General features: G+C 34.3%; 1 protein-coding gene across 1 annotated transcript in view; it reads right to left on the reverse strand.

Annotated features, from left to right (window-relative positions):
- Positions 1-11,425, reverse strand: part of ARHGAP15 (Rho GTPase activating protein 15) — a 642,246-nt gene extending 630,821 nt beyond the window's left edge. The window contains exon 1 of the mRNA XM_011988707.1: positions 11,284-11,425. The gene's annotated coding sequence lies outside the window, so the exon portion shown is untranslated. The remainder of the gene's footprint in view (positions 1-11,283) is intronic.
- Positions 11,426-13,092: the final 1,667 nt, after the last annotated feature.

Consider the following 13,092-nt stretch of genomic DNA (forward strand, 5'->3'; position numbering starts at 1 on the left):
AAGACGAAAGACTTCTTAACTGGGTTAGCAACCTACACTCTGGACTTCCTAGTTTCCTTTTATATGTTTCCTTCTCAGATTCGTTTTTCTAGGACCCTAGTAGATCTGTCTTGTGGATCATCTACCTTATCGCCTTACCACTCCATGAAAAAAATTAGATTTAAAATAAAAGTGCACCAAGAGAATTCTACTTTCTTTTCTCTCCTCGTGTCCACCGTTTTTCTTTGCTTCATTTTCATTTCAGGCCTAAGAGTCAACGACCTACCTGTTTTTGAATTGTTTTACGTGATAAATGTTGATACTTCATAATTAAAGGGTATTTTTGGTGAGGGCACATCTTGAGCTGCTTGAAGGAAAATTTCCATATCAACCAAAAATTGGTAAACAAACAAGAAAAGAGTTATCTCTTCTTCCCTTTGCCCACACAGCTATGCTATACTCCCCCACACAGCTGTATTGAGAAAATGAAACTAATAGCAAGAAATTGCTTTTGATGAGTTTCATAATTTTATCATAATACTTAGAATCGAAATAAACCAAAATTATCCTAGCATGATTTTTACATCATAGTGAAGAAAAAAAAAGTCACTCTTTGATTAAAGACCTGCTAAAACAATTCCTAATTCTACTCTTACCACCACATTTAACCTTTGTAAAGTGATTTGCTATTTGCCTCATGCAGGGTAAACATTTTTAAATACATCATTTCATTTTTTTTCTTTGGGAGGAATCTCACCATTTTACAGATGAGCCAACTCAGACTCAGAAAGATTAAGTAACTTGCCCAAAATAATATATAGTATCTAGCAAGTGGTAGGGCTCAGAGTTGAATTTTATTTTTTCTGACTTCCCAGCTTGTGCTTTTAATACCTATTCTATCTCTGTAAGAAAGAAAACAGTTCCGGACTAGAATTTGAGAAAAAGTAATGTTTTAATGGTTATACCTGAAATGTGTTCTAACCCTTCTGTGTCCTCCCACAATTCAATTTCCCCATGCTTCATTGCCTTTTTCTATGAAGTCTGCTAAAAGCTCCCACTTTCTCATTGACTTTCTAGAATTATCAAGTAAAATAACGTATGCAAAATGACTTTTAAAACTGTAAATAGAATACAAATAGATGATAGACATTCTTACTTGTATTACTCGAACCCAACTATCACCATAAAGCCTTAAAAGACATTCATAAGAAGTAAAATAAAGAGGCAAGAGAAATAGCAATATAAAAGCATGAGACTCTTTTGCCATAATCTAGATAAGACTCAATAGATGACCAATTAGTGACCATGACAATATGTGCAAATGGAAAGAAAGGAATAAATGCTGTTTGAATATGGCAATTGATTGGATGTATGGAATAAGTGGTATGGAATACATGATATGAATATCATGTCACTTAATAATAAATATGACTTCAGGAGTAGAGATGTAATCAAAATTGGAAGGAAGGTGAGAATAACCCTTGGGAGAGGCTATGGAGTTAATATGGGACATAATCAGTTTAACCTGCTGATGGGACATCACAGAGGAAGTATCAAGTGACAACTAGAAATAAGGGAAAATTTTGAACGAGACACCAAGGCTAAAGATAGAAATGTAAGGACCATATTTCAGGGATGAAATTGAAATAATAAGAATGTCAAAAGAGAGGCCAAAAACAAGATGGTTTACAGCCGTGGCATCCATTAGAAATATAATATGAGCCACACATGTAGTTTAAAAATTTCCTGTAGCCACATTGGAAAAGTTAAATGAGATAGATGAAATTAATTTTAATAATTTTATTTAGCCCAATACTTCAAAATGTAATCAATTGGATATGTAATCAATTGAGCATGATTAAAATCCAAAATATTAATTAAATATTTTACATTTTCTTTATTTGTACGATATCTTCAAAATCTGGTGTTTATTTTACACTTAATTTATACTAGCCCTTCTTCAAGTGCTCAATAGTCCCCTGTGGCTAGTTGCTACCATATTGGATAGGTGGATCTAAGAAGGAATTTTTGAGAATTAAGGGTCAGGAGGAGACATAGAATCCAGAGAAGACCAGAAAAAGACAAATAGGAAAGACACCTGCAGTATGGCAAAAACCAAGGCAAAAGAACGTTTTCTTCCTCACCTGTTTTACAGCGCCTCTGCATAGCCAATATATGCAGAGAAGAAACAACAGGTTTCCTACAGACGGCATTGTTCTAGACATCAAACAAAGTAGGATTCTTTTAGAGCCTTTTAGACTCTAGGGCCTCATGAATAAAGTTCAGCAATGCTTAACTGCTAACACTTAACAGGATTCAAAATTACAGCATGGCATACTGAAAATAACATGGACTTTGCATTACGCAGATCTGTCTACAAATCATAACCCAGCCTACCAAATAGCTTTGTAAATTTGTGTATTTAATCTCTTAACCTTAGCTTCCTTATCTTTAAAATGGGGATACAAACCCCTTTACATGATTTTTGTGGTTACCAAACACAATTAGGTATGTAAAATCCTTGTCCCATAGTCTACACAGAATAAGTCATAGCTATGATGATAATCATTAAGAATCTCACTCTAATAATTTATAATGATGAATTTCTCAAGCAACTGTAAACATCTTGAGAATAAGGTAATATTGTCTTGTTTTGGTAACACTATAGTACTTACCACAGTGCTTAAGACACCACTGAGGTAATCACCATATATTTTTTCGTTTAATGTTCTACTTTAGGAGAACCATCAAAGTATGAATAGGTGATATTATACAGAAGCTCAGATTACTTGATTTCCCCAGTGCATTTAGCAGAGAGCTGAATCTGGGTTCCATTGCTCAGTTTTTAGTCTTTAAAATTCTAACATGAAATTAACTAAAGCAGAAAGATAAATGAACAGCAACAGAAGTTTCCCTTGACTCAGCACCCAATTTCCTGAGCATTCTACCTTCCATAGCTCTTTTAAAAAGATGTCCTGTTTTGACTCTTTTAGGAAATGGATTTAAAGTGAACATAAAATTAGTCAATTTTAATATCACAGTTTAGTAAAATTGCTTAAAATTTAAATACTTAGAGGTAGTTGCTGTTTCTCATCAGTTTATGGCAATATGTTTTCAGCTGGTGGGTTATTTGTTTCATTTTTCAGAAGCATATAATGGATACAGAATTCTAACCCAAACTTTCATCACTGACAACTTACTAAAACTATACCATATATATAGTACATATAGTGTCATTTATTTGAAATATATTTCTAGCTTCTCTTCTCCCAAATTACCCTATTTTTTAGACCAGGAAAAGTTACACATCTCCAGATGGTCTTCCTTGATTCTATAGCCCAAAGTCAATCTTTAGGGCATGCATCCTTTGACTAAACAAATATTTATTGATGTTATCATATGCCTACCCTTTGTTCTAGGTTCCAGGTATTTAGCAGTAAAAAGACAGGCAAGGTCAATACTCTCATGGACCATTCTAAGGTGAAAATAGCTACTAAACGCTGAAAAATAAATAATAAATACCATATCCAAACTAATATAAAGGAAAACAAAAGCAGAGTAGTGAGATAAAGAGGGCCTTGGAGGAGATTGAATTTAATTTGAAGTATAATAGAAAATAATTTGGAATATTATAGTAGAAGAGTTTGCATGGTTGAAGTCTTAAAAAGGCCACTCTGTCTATCCTTGGTCAATGACTATTGTGCGGAAGACAGAAGCAGGGAGGAGAGTCAGGAGAATTCTGCAGTAACAGCAATGGAAGTAGAAAGAAGTCATTGAATTCAGGATATTCTGATGTACCTATACCTCTTGCTTAATGTCTAATTCATTTCCATGAAATACAAAGCTATTCAATAAGAGCCTAAGATTTCCAATAATCACTTCTAAGTATAAAAATATATCAAAAGAACCACAAAAAAGGGTTCAAGTACGTCACAGCAACAATTTGAAAGAAAACAAATTGAAAATAAAATGTAATATAAAAGAAGTTTTTATTTATTACATTTCCTTTTTCCATATCTTTTTCTTCACTAATATTTTTAAGGATTGGGAGACTTATGGTTTTTGTGCCCTCAAAGAATGCTTAATAATATATTACAGCACAGGAGTCACCTGGGGGGCCCAAATATAAAGCCTGACTAAAAGGTTGTAAACGTTGCCACCTCTTCAACCTTCTTGAATTAATTCATACATATACAAACCAACATTGTTTCATATGCTTCTTGATACTCTCTCTAACTTGAAACCGGAGAGTAAATTGGTGTGTGTGCTTTTGTCTAAAGTTTGATGTTCATCCAAGTGTCACGTTGTGCTGTATTCACTTAGCAAGATTTTTTGAGAAAAGTCATTCTATCCGCAACCAAAAATATCAAAAATAAAAGAACTATTAGCCTGAAAAAAAAAAAAAAGGTATAACACCTTAAGGACCATTATGGAGAAAAGTCACGTGAACAGTATAATGAAAACTAAATTTATATTTTACAGGCTCTATTTATTGCTGATAAATTAGATGAAACTTTGGGTAGGAAGTAGTAGGGAAAGAGTAGAATCAGGGAGTAATTCTTAGACTCTTGTCCTGAAAAGAGAGATGAATATAGTGTCATTAACTAAGGTAGAGACAAAAAGTAAAGAAGCAAGTTGGATTGGGGACAGGTGGGCAGTAATTAGGAGATTTGCTTTGAGTACTGTATACTCATTTTGATGTCTCTATGAGACATTCAAGTGAAGATGATGAATGGGCAATTGTATTTACAGTTTTATTGCTAAGAGAAAAGGTTTGGTCTTGAAATCTAATTAGTATATCAATAACATTTAAGGTCATGAAACTAAATAAAATCACAAAGGAATAAACCTAGAAGACAAGTAGAAATCCAAAGACTGATCTCAGGACATTCCAACATTTAGAGAGCTGGATGATGAGGTAGTGTTAGCAAAGGACACAGAAAGAGCATTCAGGTAGTTTGGAGGAAAACTGGAAGAAAAACATTTCTCAGAAGTCAAATGAAAAGAGGGTTTCAAGAGGGAAGGAGTGTTCGATAGCATCAAATGCAGCTCAGACAGTGAATAATATAAAGATACATAAATGGCTATTAGATTTGGCAAAATGGAGACCTTTGGGATTCTGTCAATGGTATATTCTATAATATTTCTATGACACTGGACTTATATGTATAATTGATATTTAGATCCTTATCTTTGTCTACCTCTTACCTACTGAACTGTTTTCATTGGCTAAGTAGCATATCTAATTATTTGTGTCTCCAGCAATTCTTAGGACAACATAGTATACTTAGAGTTCAAAATTATTTATGGAGTTGAATTGAATTGGACTAATAACCAGTGAAAGAGAAAAAATAAGTTGCAAAATCCACAATCGTATTGTGTGTTACTAACAGGGACAAGTTTTAAAATAAGATATTCCGTCCAGTTTTTGACACGTAGAAAATACTTTCATCAGATGAACTTTCCTACCATTTAAGCAAAGATAGAAACTATGAAGCATGTATTCCCTCAAATTCCTCTCCTCACTGGATCTTATTTATATTCAATTAATCTACATTCACGCTCATTAAAGTGCTCTCTCTTCTGTTTAAGGTTAATTTATCTACTTGAGCTAGCAATTATACCCATCTGTCTTAGTCTCCTCTGAGACCTTGTTGGGTTTCTTTATTTTCATTCCTTTTCTCCTCCTTCACTTGAACGTTCATACTTTATCACCCTTTTAAGCTACTGTCTATTTCAAGCTTTAGAAAAGGAATACAGCATTTAGGCTGGGCGCAGGGGCTCACACCTGTAATCCCAGCACTTTGGGAGGCCGAGGTGGGCGGATCGCGAGGTCAGGAGATCAAGACCATCCTGGCTAACACGGTGACACTCCGTCTATACTCAAAATACCAAAAAAAAAAAAAAAAAATAGCCGGGCGTGGTGGCGGGCACCTGTAGTCCCAGCTACTCGGGAGGCTGAGGCAGGAGAATGCCGTGAACCCGGGAGGGGGAGCTTGCAGTGAGTGGAGATCGCACTAGTGCACTCCAGCCTGGGCGACAGAGAGAGACTCGGTCTCAAAAAAAGAAAAGAAAAGGAATACAGCAATTTATATATGCTATCTCTAGTTCTTCGCTTCCTTTGACATCTCACTCCAAGGCTTGAGTGTCACTAAAGTCACTAATGTTTTTGTCTTTAGTTATACAGCTGAGAAAGAATACATTTTCTTATAAGGAAAGCAAATCGACCTTTAATCTTTTAAAAACAAAACCAATTTTAACCATAATAGCAGAAATACCAATAACACTGTGTTGAGATATAGTTGTTAGAGACTGGCAAAACCTGAAAAGCTCAGCAACGCAATCCCGTGAAAAAACAATGGAGCTTCTGTACGCATTCTCATTAAGTGCTGGTGGAAGTTCAAAAAGTTACCAATAACATGAAGGACAGTTTGGCAACAACTATCAAAATTATTTTATCCTTTGTCTCATAAATGTTATTTTTGGAAATTTGTTATAGATAGATAGATTAGATAGATAGATAGATAGATAGATAGATAGATAGATAGATAGACAGACAGATAGATAGATTTTCAAATAGAAACAATTACACCGACATTCACTGAATTAGAAAAACTTGAAAACATCCATCACTCTTTTTACAGGAGGCTGGTTAAATTAAGTATATTATTTCCATACAGTGGAATATTATATAGCTGTAAAAAAGAGAATTAGTTTCTTAGTTTTATTATAAAATATCTCTAATCTGTATTTCTAAAAGAAAAAAAGCAAAGTGGAGAGGTGCATGCAGTTATGCTATATACATACACACATAGATGTGCATATATATATATATGGTTTTTGCATAAACTGTGAAGTATAAAATATATAAAACATATGAAAAGTGGTTATGTTGGATTAAGATGGGGATAAATGGGATAGATAGGAATAAAAATATAAGAAATAATTTATCTAAAAACATTGTATTTAGGTTTTTTGTTGATTTTGAACCATCTCGCTATATCATCTATTCTCAGATTAAAAGCAAACAAAACAAAAGGCCTTCCTCAAATGAAAGAAATAGATGGTTATAACCATAACCTGAATAAGAACCTCAGGCACCTGAACAGATAAGTCAGTGCCTGTCCTTACAGAAATATCTCCACTGACCTCAAACTCTTCTGCAAAGAGAATGTCACTTCACAGTGAGATAAATGGAAGAAACAAATAAATCCTGACCCTAGATAGACAACCCATGAAGATGTAAAAGTGTGGACATCCAATTATGTATTTCCCCTGCTCAAGAACCCTGTCGTTACTTATATCGAGGTCCACTCTATTTATGATCTCACACTATCTTTCTGGCCTTACCTCCTATTACTATACTTCCGTCTAACAAAACTGGAGAATTCACACTGCCTTGGAATTCTCTGACACTCAATGTTTTTGTGCCTTGACACATTTCCTTCCTGTCCTTTGCAATGTTTCTCATCTTCCCAGTGCTAGATTTCCCTGAAAACTACACAAAAATTTCCTCCAAAACTGTCCAGAACTTCCTGAAAGTATGTGATCAGATGATATAACACCTACAAAATTCTCTAGTTTATGGCCCGGCAAATAACAGGAATGCAAAAATGCTGGATGAATTTCTGAACCCTAATAGAGCGTTCTCTGTATCTTCTTATGGTACTTGACAAATTTTATTTGCATCATAATTATTAAAATAATAGTCACTCTAGATTACAAGCTTTTAGAAGGCAAATGTAGTGAGGAGTTGTCAAACATACAGTAGCTGTTGAAAAATATTTTTAAATTTAGTTTAATTAAAACTCATGTTTCAATGAGATCCGCCTTTAAATTAAAACTGTATTTTTGTACAATTATGGAATTTGAAGAAGTTGGGAAATAATGATCATTTAAAATGGGACCGTATGTGACTCTGTAGTAGAATTCTGAGGCTTTTGTCCTTTCTTCTGGGGAAAGCATTTTAATTTCCACATCAGGAGACTCCTGTTTTCAGCAGAGAGTCCAAATGCTGCACCCCAGTGCAGGAGTGGGCCTGTGAGCTAGGCATGGTCATGCAGGCTGTCTGCACCCAGGTTCAGTAATTGTTCAGCTATGGTCATGTGATCCAGTTTAGTCCTATCAGATCTAAATCTGACACTTTGCTGTGGTGATTGGGGAAAGGCATTCTTTCCCCACAGTTTGTTGAAAGGATCAGTAGTAGCTTGACAATTTTGTGAGAGCTTCCACTAGAGACTGCTTACAGCACAGTGAAAAGAAGAGCTGAGGAATGAAAAAAGATGAGACCTACTCCTGATAATCCTGTGTGAGCTCCTGGATCCAGCCATTCCTGACTTTGTTGTCCTTGGACTTTTCACGCATAAAAGAATATCTATTTTGCCTAGGCTAATTTGAACTCATTTTCTATCATTTGCAAACAAAGAAGTTTTGCCCACTCTACGCTGAAATTTAGAATACTTACAAGGGCATTTTAAAGTCTAATTATGTAGCATTTATTGTACAGTGTAAAAAATATGCTTTTGGTATCCAAAGAATTAAATGCAGAGTGTTCAATAACTTTAAAAAATACAGCTATTAAAAACTAATTATGTTAAATAATTTCTAAGTGTATGGGAATATCAAAATTGCCTGAAAATGTAGTGCAATTTTTTTTTAATCATAATTGCAAGAAAGGTGCTTGCAATTATTATTCCTGCTGCAAGAAAGGTGTTTCTTTATTCAGGAATATCTTAAAGAAATGGATACATCACTGGGATAGATCCTTCATATGAGACACTTTCAGAAATTCTGTGTTTAAACATCACAGGCAGGACCAATGGTTAACAAAACACTCTCCCTCTAAAGTCTTCCCGCAACCATTTACCATGGCATCAGTATCCTCACTTGAGATCCAACATTTAGCTAATCCTTTGGGCCCTGTCTGCTGAAAGAACATATTGAAATTCCACTGGGAGGAGAAAGGGAGGCCTGGCTAGGAAGTCAAAGCTCTGTAGCCTTCTCCTATAAGTGTGGATTATTTTTATTAGATTCCTAAGTGCTGGAAAATGGGATGAGTACATTTTAAAAGTTCAAGTGATTGAAAGGAGCCATTGAATGGAAGGGTCTATCTTTCTAGGTACCAAGGTTATGAGACTCTAAATTAGGAGCAGAGCAGGCTGTTACAGAAGAAAGTATTAAAAAGGAGCAACAGGAGGAATATCAAGGAAAGATTTTCTCCTTTCTGAATCTTGCTGAATGCTGGCCCCAAGTGGAAAAGGACGACATTCTCTGAGCAAATCAGCTTTAATATGACTTTCCAAATAAAATCTTGTATATTATTTTCATTTCATCAAAACTTGTTTCTGACTCATCCACTTAAAACACATAAAGTAATGGAATTCTATAGTAACTTATTTGCAATTAACTGTCTTAAAATTTGGTCTGTACATTACTTCATTTTACAAACAATTCTGAAGGTATTTTAATTTACCTATCATCTTTACTCATTGATCTTTCTAAATTCATATCAAGTTCACTTCAATTCATTCTTAATTTTACACATATTCCATAAAATATGTGTATTTTAATTTAACAGTTTTATCAAGTTCACTTCAATTCATTCTTAATTTTACACACATTCCATAAAATATGTGTATTTTAATTTAACAGTTTCTGCAAGAAACTACTCATTTTTACAGTGAATTTGTTTCTTAAAAGCATTAAACAGTTTAAAAAATTTTCATGGACTTTTCTCCAATGCCAGATGTTTATCTGTATATTCATTCTTGCTAACATGTAAGTATTGCATGTATTTATTCATTTGATATTCTTTTATAATAAAATGAAATAAAGTAATAACGTATCAACCAAAATTATCTGAATTATACAGCTTCTATAGATGCAGAGGTTCAGAACCACAATATTGAAGACAGATTTAAATAATGCTTTCCATTGTGAGAAAATGCAACAAATTGAAAATCTAATCAGAATATCAAAGCAAATACATATTACCAAGGTCTTCTTATACTCTAACAATAAAAAGTGTATTGAACACTAAGTTCTAATCTCTATTTTTCTGTGATCATTTTAATAGTCAACAAGTAGATAGCTTCAGTATTGACAATTGAAGAGGTCTTGAAATGGAGTGTACTAGTATGCCTAATAATTTCCTACTAAATTGACCATGTCAAAAAACATTTATGTGTGTTTTTCAATAGAAGACAATAAAAGAAAAGAAAATTGTTGCCACTTATCAACCCTGTAACCATTCTTTAATAACACAAAAAAATAGGTGTTGTGGGGGCCATCACTTATCCCATCCAACAGCACAATAAAAATAATATTAGGGAAGAATGGATCATATCTTGGGCTTTTATTAAAATTCTTTCAAAAATCTACAGTCAGATTTATTTTAGGTATTTGTCTCTGAGATTAGCAATATTTTGATGTTTTCTGCACACATGTTACAGCACACAAAGACATTCTGTAAAAGCAAGAAGTCAATATAAAAGAAAATTACGAGTCAGTTTATGACTAACAAATCCTTTTCATTTGTAAGGTTTATTATTTTGTAATATTTCAAAGAAGGAAAATTATATAATTACATAAATAACAAAAGTATACCTCTAATTTGCCTCTCTTCTCAGAGTAACCTTCAATGAAATCAGCTGTGACTTCTTTTCTAAATACAAAATTTTGCTTATGAATTAGAAACTTACCCTCATTTCACCCTATATCTTAAATGAAATTTAGAAAAAAAATTTTCAAGTGTCATGATAGACAGTATTCTTTTACATTTTAAAATCTCTTTGCTTTTTAATTAGCTACATATTAACCTTTTAAGGGCTTTTAATGCTAACATTGATACAATGCTTTAGAGTGAGTATCTTTCACACTGAAATTCAAGCTGTTTCTCACTGTTATAAAATGCCTCTTTCTCTTTCCTTATTTGGATGTTGAACAATACGTATTTTTATAAAACAGTTGGTTAAAGGTGCAAAGTCTCACATTATTTCTAGTAGTCATTTTTAAATGCACTTCAAACTAAAACTGTATACCTTATTCTGTCTTTAACAGTTTAGTACAAAATCTTAGCAAATCATCTTATTATTATAATATTTTAGTAAGAGACATTGGAATTTGACAGCTGCAAATATGTAAAGAACATTCTTTTCTACGCCAAAGGAAACCAGTGCATGTTTTAAGCACAGGTAAAAGCATCATATTTTGTAGAAATGTTTGTACATTCACACCAAAACGTAGGAAACTCTGCCAAACATGTTCAAGTTTAAATTTCATGTACAACATAAAGTTAAAACTTACCTTTTCTCGGCAATGACCTGTTATTGAAACTGCCATCAACTCCTAACTGCTAATGACTCTTTCAACAAAAACGGAAAACAGTAAAGTCACATGTCGTAAGAGTAGGCCTGTGTTGGATGCTGCTTAATTTCAGTACTGGGGGAAGAAAAAGGCGGGGGGTGGGGTGAGCACAAAACTTTTAAATAAAACCACTTCCTGGGTAGAGACAGTTAACCACACACATCACATCATTACTCAATTTGAAGAAATTGCCTTGTATAGTCAACAATATTGTTATTTTTCAACGTGATTATCAATTGTCAAACATGACACATGTATAGAGATTTTATCAATTTTAACTTAAGGGAGGAAAATGTGTGATTAAAAATTCATCAGTGGGAGGAGCAGACTGCTAAGCACTGAAGAAACTTCCCCTTTCTCTGCCTTCTAGCAAGGGCTTAAAAATGAAGCGTCTACTCTGCTGGCTACACTTGAGATGTTCCCATGCTATCAGGACACTCTGCATGATGACTTTGGAAGCAAGGAAGCCACCTCCAATTCACAGAGCCGGTGCTTCTGCCTATTCATGAAAGGACCCACCAAAACCTGATCCAGTTAACAGGTTCATGGGGCCTTGGGAGGGTTGCATTAGAACTTCAGAAAACACAGCCCCGAGCCACGCAGCCATCTGAGCATCTGGGGAAAAGGAAGGTGTTCATCATGCTGGTCGAACACACCCTGTGGCATTTGCTCTGACTGTGGCTCTCATACTGATGGGTCCACTCTGACAGTTTCCTAAGCAGTTCTGAAATCTGCTGAAGAGCTTTTGCTCTAGCTGAATGATTCTTTGTGTGGTCTGACTTAAAAAGAAAAAATATATATATTATAATAAAGGATCCAAACGGTATCATTTTGGCATGCTGCTGTGTGCCCTCCTGTGTCAAACTTCAGCCAACACAAGACATATTTTTAAGGGGTCTCAGAAATAACTCTAGGTTGTGCATCTTTATTGAGCCATGGAGTTCAAGAATAAGCTCCTGGATTTTTCAGGCTTGGCTGGTTTTGTGAGATTTGCAGTATAATCACAAAAGGAAGAGAAGAAAAGCTTTCCTTCCAAATATATGAGAGAGTTAAATCACAATCTCTTGTCATACAAACCAATTAGAAATCTGTGTAATAGAGCTCAGTGGTATAGAATGTTTGGCATACTAAAAGTCAGTCTTTAAAAATAGATTTGGTAGATATGGCCCAAGTTAGGGATGGCATGTCCCTACCAGTTAATTGAATTTCTCTGGGATCTTTTTCTAAAAATCACATTTCAGATTGACCCTAGAATTCACTCTCAGTTGTCATGTCAGGAAGGACCTTTTTAAGTGTTTAGAGTCCTGAAGATTTGTACTGAATGCTTCTCCCTAACACCGAAGAGAAAACGGAAAGTTCATAATATTAAAAGTGAGGAAAGCAGAATTCAGGGCTTAATTCTGACACTGCTATTTACTTAACCTCGGCCAAGTTACTTAAGTTCTCTGAAATTTAGTTCATTTATCCACGTAATGAAACATCTGCATGCAAAAAATGCATCTTGGGGAATACAATAAGTAAATAGATGTACATATTTTGTATATCATAAGGAACTGTAGATATATAAATTAGCATGAGCTGGGAAATGTTGATACCTCGTAAGAAGCATCAGAAAACTTCAGTGTATTCTGTTTGATTTAAGCCTTTGTAAATCTGAGTTAGAAGTCTAGGACAAGGAAAACAAATTAGGCCTTTCCTTGTTTTTGCTTGTTTGTTTGTTTTTACGGAGTCTCGCTCTGTTGCCAGGCT

Source organism: Mandrillus leucophaeus, unplaced genomic scaffold, assembly GCF_000951045.1.
Source record: "Mandrillus leucophaeus isolate KB7577 unplaced genomic scaffold, Mleu.le_1.0 Scaffold336, whole genome shotgun sequence".
Classification (NCBI taxonomy): Eukaryota; Metazoa; Chordata; class Mammalia; order Primates; family Cercopithecidae; genus Mandrillus; species Mandrillus leucophaeus.